The sequence below is a fragment of the Triticum aestivum genome, chromosome 2D (genome assembly GCF_018294505.1).
Source record: "Triticum aestivum cultivar Chinese Spring chromosome 2D, IWGSC CS RefSeq v2.1, whole genome shotgun sequence".
Classification (NCBI taxonomy): domain Eukaryota; kingdom Viridiplantae; phylum Streptophyta; class Magnoliopsida; order Poales; family Poaceae; genus Triticum; species Triticum aestivum.
Window position 1 is genome coordinate 533,843,423 of NC_057799.1, and position 7,010 is coordinate 533,850,432.

Here is a 7,010-nt window from a genome sequence, read left to right on the forward strand (position 1 = left end):
CGGGCACCGAGACGTACATAGGACTGTTACTTCCTCCGAGAAGGGTCTGAACTCGTAAAACTCGTGCGTACAACTTCTCCATAGCTAGGATCTTGCCTCTACATACCTACCCCCCATTCTACTGTCACACTTAGAACCATGACAGTTGGCGCCCACCGTGGGGCAGGTGTCTTAGCGACTTGTTGGAGAAGTTGCAATTTTTCCGATCCCCCTTAGCATGGTTTCAGGTAGAGGATTGGCCGAAGGCCGCGAGATCCGTCTCGGCGCGCTCGTGTTCGTCGCCCACGACTCCGCTTGGCTCCAGGAGGCTCCACTCGACGTCGAGGCGCTCCCCGTCCATGGGGCAACGCACTTTCTTGCGTGCGTCCGCGGCGTCCTTCTGCGGCAGCCGTCGACCCAGTATCGGTCGGCTTCTGTGTCGTCTTCATCCCCTGCTGCTCGCCGACGTAAGCGTTCTGGTCGGTCACTGCTCCAACGGTGGGTGAGGCACGCGGTGGCTCGCTAGTCGGCCACACCACAAGTTGTGGCAATCGAGCCCGACGAAACTCTCTATGGCCTGTTCGACTGGCTCCGTCGAGACTGCATCTGAGTGCGACAGCAGTGACCCTGCGGTGGAAGTCTTGATGGTCAACGGACCACGCAGTCCACCTGGCTTCCTCCGTGACAACGGTGGTGATGGCAGAGACGATCCGTCGCGTGTCCACGAGGAGTACCGCCCCGAGCCCCTCTCTTCCCAGTAGAGGGAAGAGCTTCGCCGCCGTAACATGGATGCACTTCACACTCCTATCGTTGGAGAAACCCCCGAGGCCCGGGCCTTGGAGGAGGTGCGCCTGGCCAACTTGGCCGAGCGCACTCGACTGGAGAACCTCCAGCATGCACTCGATGAGCGTGCTCGGCAGCGGGTTCCTGAGTCCAGTCGACGACAACTTTTTCCGCCTCCAACCCAGGTATATCGAACTCCGATCCAGAATCTCACAGCTGCGGCCTGAATAGCAGAGTCGATTCAGCCTTCCCAGTCGGAAGCTGGTAGAGGTTTGATGCAGATCCGGGCTTTGCTCCGGGCGGCGGGGGAGCAGAACACAGCAGTGTCACGGTCTCGGAATAGGATTCATAGTAGATCTGTAAGGGCAGACACAGTTCAGTCGGCTCACAGCCCAAGATCGCCTCCAAGGCGTGAGGGACGTGGAGATCGACAGGATCAGTACAGAAACCATGAGCAGTATGATCACCGACTCGACCGCGATGATCGTCGTCGAATGCCCACGCCTCCCCCAAGGAGTGGGTCATACGCGCCTCGGCAACACGATGACAGACGCCCTCACATGGGCGAAGGATTCCAGTCGACCCCCGGGAGCCGGGCTTTGACGCGAGATCTATTCTCGTTCAAGGTCTGGTTGACAGGAACAGGGCACACAGAGATGGCCACGATAGAGATTATCCGACCGGCAACAGAGTGCATGTTTCAGGTCCCGAGTGTTTCAGCAGAGCCATCAGAGCAGCAGTGATTCCTCCCAACTTCAGGTTGGCGACTGGAGTCAGCAAATTCACTGGTGAGTCCAAGCCTGACACTTGGCTTGAGGACTACTGAGTGGCTGTGCAGATTGGTGGTGGAAATTATGAAGTGGCCATGAAGCACCTTCCTCTGATGTTGGAGGGCTCGGCCAGAGCGTGGTTGAATCAGTTAGCACCTGGCAGTATTTATAGTTGGGAAGAGCTTGCCCGAGTGTTTGTTAGAACATTTGAAGGTACATGCAAACGGCCAGGAGGGCTAACAGAGCTGCAATCTTGTGTGCAGAAGCCGAATGAAACTTTGAGGGATTATATCCAGAGATGGATCACGTTGCACCACACGGTGGAGAATGTGTCAGATCACCAAGCAGTTTGTGCCTTCAAGGAAGGTGTCAAGTATCGAGAATTGAATCTGAAGTTCGGTCGGACCGGAGATATGTCTCTGAGTCGAACGATGGAAATTGCTACCAAGTATGCTAATGGTGAAGAGGAGGATCGGCTCCGGAGTGGCAAGCACAAAACAGTCGCCCACGAAACCGGAGGAGGGAACTCCAGTCGGAAGCAGAAGCGCAAAGCCGAGCCAGCTGCTCCTGGAGAAGCCTTAGCCGTGACTCAAGGAAAGTTCAAGGGGAAGCCCAAAGGGCCATGGAACCCCAAGAAAGTAAAAGATCAAGATGGAAATGATGTGTTGGATTTACCATGCCACATTCACACCAAAAAAGATGAAGAGGGTAATCTCATTTACCCGAAACATACCACTCGACAGTGTCGGCTCCTAATCCAGCAGTTCCGAGAGAAACAGCCCAAAGAGAAGGAAAAAGAGTCGGACAAAGTTGAGGATAAAGAGGAAGATGATGATGGTTACCCCCACGTCAATTCCACTCTGATGATTTTTGCTGATGTTGAGAGCAAAAGTCGACTGAAACTCATCAACAGAGAAGTGAACATGGTCGTTCCGGCGACACCCAGTTATTTGAAGTGGTCTCAGACTGCCATTACTTTCGACCAGTCTGATCACCCAGCGCACATAGCCACCCCTGGGAGGCAAGCATTGGTGGTCGACCCAGTTGTCGAAGGCACTCGGTTGACTAAGGGTCTGATGGATGGTGGCAGTGGCTTGAATATACTGTATGCGGAGACCTTGAAGGGAATGGGCATTCCGATGTCCAGACTCAGTGAAAGCAATATGATTTTCCATGGGGTTATTCCTGGCAAAGAAGGCCGAGTCACTCGGCCAGATCGCCCTCGATGTGGTTTTCAGTTATTCCAAGATTTACCGCAAAGAAAAGTTGACGTTTGAAGTCGTGGATTTCCAGAGTGCTTATCATGCTATTCTGGGCAGGCCGGCTTATGCACGTTTTATGGCTCGACCATGTTACGTGTACCTCAAATTGAAGATGCCTGGTCCTAAAGAGGTAATCACTATCACTAGCAATAGGAAGAAGGCAGAAGAGTGCTTCCAGAAGGGCTCAAAGATCGTCGATGCACAAATGGCAGTAGTAGAACTGCAGGAGTATCAAAAAAATGCAGATCCGAGTGATTTGTCGTGAGCTAAGAAGCCTGCCACAGATTCTGCATTTCAGTCGTCTGGTGAAACGAAGCCGATTCATATTCACCCGACCGATCCAAATGCTGCTCCGACTCACATTTCGACAACACTCGACTCCAAATAGGAAGAAGCGCTCATCCAGTTCCTCCGTGAGAACTGGGACATCTTTGCATGGAAACCTTCTGACATGCCGGGTGTTCCCAGGGGGCTGGCTGAGCACCGTTTGCGAGTCGACCCAAAAGTGAAACCAGTCAAAGAACATCTTCGACGGCCCGCCGTACAGAAGAGAAAAGCAATTGGTGAAGAAGTGGCTCGGCTCCTAGCAGCTGAGTTTATCCGAGAGATTTACCACTCCGAGTGGCTAGCCAATGTTGTCATGGTCCCCAACAAGGACGACTCACTTCGCATGTGCATTGACTTCAAGCATATCAATCGGGCCTACCCGAAAGATCACTTTCCTCTCCCCCGCATCGACCAAATAGTCGACTCGACTGCGGGGTGTGAGCGCTTGTCCTTTTTGGACGCCTATTCCGGGCATCATTAGATCCGACTGTATGGACCCGATGAGATAAAAACAGCTTTCATCACTCCATTTGGGTGCTTCTGTTATGTCACCATGCCATTCGGCCTGAAGAACGCTGGAGCCACATTCATGAGGATGATTCAGAAGTGTTTACTCACTCAAATCAGTCGGAATGTGGAAGCATACATGGATGACATTGTGGTCAAGTCACGTAAAGGTTCCGACCTGCTGGCTGACCTTGCTGAAACTTTTGCCAACCTCAGAAGGTATGATATCAAGCTTAATCCATCAAAGTGCACATTCGGAGTTTCGGGCGGAAAATTACTCGGTTTCCTCGTTTCCGAACGAGGGATCGACGCTAACCCAGAGAAAGTTGGTGCCATACTCCGGATGAAACGCCCTGTGCGTGTGCACGATGTCCAGAAGCTTACTGGTTGTTTGGCCGCCTTAAGTCGATTCATTTCTCGCCTCGGTGAAAAGGCATTGCCTCTTTACCGACTGATGAAAAAGTTTGATAAGTTTGAGTGGACTCCTGAAGCTGATGCAGCGTTTGTAGAGCTCAAAGCCCTGCTTTCCACCCAGCCGGTGCTTGCTGCCCCAATCAGCAATGAGCCTTTACTGCTTTACATTGCAGCCACTAGACAAGTTGTCAGTACAGTACTTACGGTCGAGCGGGAAGAAGAAGGAAAAGCCTATAAGGTTCAGCGCCCAGTATATTATGTTTCTGAAGTTCTGAGTCCATCAAAGCAAAGATATCCACATTATCAGAAGCTTGTTTATGGGATTTATATGACCACGAAGAAGGTTGCTCACTACTTCTCAGACCACTCCATTACAGTCGGCAGCGATGCTCCACTATCAGAGATTCTGAACAATAGAGATGCAACTGGTCGAGTGGCAAAGTGGGTGATTGAACTCCTTCCCCTGGATATCAAGTTTGAGGCAAAGAAAGCTATCAAGTCCCAATTAATAGCAGATTTCCTCGCCGAGTGGATCGAACAGCAACTGCCAACTCAAGTCCACTCGGAGCACTGGACCATGTTCTTTGATGGCTCCAAGATGCTGAATGGTTCCGGTGCTGGGGTGGTACTGGTATCCCCCCGAGGGGACAAGCTCAGATATGTTCTCCTGATTCACTTTGATTCCTCCAATAACGAAGCGGAATATGAAGCACTCTTATATGGGTTATGTATGGCCATCTCACTTGGCGTCTGTCGCCTCATGGTCTACGGCGACTCAGATTTGGTAGTCAATCAAGTGATGAAGGAGTGGGACGTCAGAAGCCCAGCTATGACTGGTTACTGTAATGCGGTGAGGAAGTTGGAAAAGAAGTTTGAGGGGTTAGAGCTCCATCACATACCCCGACTGAAAAATCAAGCAACCGATGATTTGGCAAAGATAGGTTCCAAGAGGGAAGCCATTCCCAGTAATGTGTTTTTGGAACACATTCATACACCTTCAGTTCAAGAAGATCCTTTCACTGAAGAGCCCCCGCAGCCTAAGAGTGCCATAGATCCGACTGAAGTCGAAGTCCCAGCCGTGGTCGACCTGATCATGGAGGTTTTGGTCATCACTCCCAACTGGACAATGCCATACATTGTGTATATCCTTAGGAAGGAACTCCCAGAGGATGAAGAGGAGGCTCGACAGATCGTCCGTCGATCCAAAGCCTTTACTGTGATAAGAGGACAGCTGTTCAGAGAATGTGTAACTGGAGTCGGCCAGAAATGCATAACACCAGAAGAAGGTCGAGTGATCCTCAACGACATCCACTCGGGGACCTGTGGCTACCATGCGTCCTCTCGGTCCATTGTGGCCAAAGCATACCGAGCTGGATTTTATTGGCCACGAGCAAATGAAATGGCGAAAGATATAGTCGACAAATGTGAAGGCTGCCAGTTTTACTCCAATATGTCCCACAAGCCTGCGTTAGCCCTGAAGGCCATTCCACTCATCTGGCCCTTTGCTGTTTGGGGATTGGATATGATTGGACCCCTGAGGATTGGTAGGAGCGGCCTCACTCATGTGCTTGTAGCAGTCGACAAGTTTACCAAATGGATTGAAGCCAAGCCTATCAAGAATCTTGAAGCCAGTACTGCCGTCAGCTTCATCAGAGAATTGACATTCAGATATGGGGTTCCGCACAGCATCATCACTGACAACGGGTCGAACTTTGATTCTGATGAGTTCAGAGCCTTCTGCGCTTCCCAAGGCACACGAGTCGACTATGCTTCAGTCGCCCACCCCCAGTTGAATGGACAAGCGGAAAGAGCAAATGGCTTGATTCTCAAAGGACTGAAACCCCGACTGATGCGTGATCTCAAGCAAGCAGCAGGCGCCTGGGTCGATGAACTTCCATCAGTTCTTTGGGGATTGAGGACAACTCCCAATCGGTCGACTGGCCGAACTCCATTCTTCTTGGTCTATGGAGCTGAAGCTGTTTTATCGAGTGACTTACTTCACAATGCACCCCGAGTCGAGCTTTTCTCTGAATATGAATCAGAACAGGCCCGGCAGGACGCAATCAATCTCTTAGAAGAGGACAGAGAGATGGCCCTAATCCGATCGACCATTTATCAGCAAGACTTGCGTCGATTCCACGCCAGAAACGTGAGGGTCGAGCCTTTCAAGAGGGAGACTTGGTTCTTCGAGTGGATCAGCAGAAACCACACAAGCTCGCCCCTGCTTGGGAAGGTCCCTTCATCGTCACCAAAGTTCTCCACAATGGGGCATACCATCTTTACAATGTCGAGCATCAGAAAGACGAGCCACGGGCTTGGAATGCGGAGCTGCTCCGCCCCTTTTATACTTAAGTACTCATTCTGATGAGATGTAATAAGAAATACCTTTGTAGTTTGTTTATCAAAGAAAAGAGCTTTACAGTCTTCTTAAATGATTGTTGTTGCTTTTGTTTGCGTCTCAAATCCCCCAGTGGGTGACTTAGCCGCGAATCCATTTCGCCTAAGTTTGAAAAATCCCGCCGAGTGATGAGCAAGCCTCTCACTCGGGGGCTTAGCCGCGAATCCGTTTCGCCTAAGTTTGTAAAATCCTACCGAGTGATGAGCAAGCCTCTCACTCGGGGGCTTAGCTGCAGTCCAGTACTCGCCTAAGTTTGAAAAATCCTACCGAGTGGTGAGCAAGCCTCTCACTCGGGGGCTTAGCTGCAGTCCAGTACTCGCCTAAGTTTGAAAAATCCTACCGAGTGATGAGCAAGCCTCTCACTCGGGGGCTTAGCTGCAGTCCAGTACTCGCCTAAGTTTGAAAAATCCTACCGAGTGGTGAGCAACCCTCCCACTCGGAGGCTTAGCTGCAGTCCAGTACTCGCCTAAGTTTGAAAAATCCTACCGAGTGGTGAGCAACCCTCCCACTCGGGGGCTTAGCTGCAGTCCAGTACTCGCCTAAGTTTGAAAAATCCTACCGAGTGGTGAG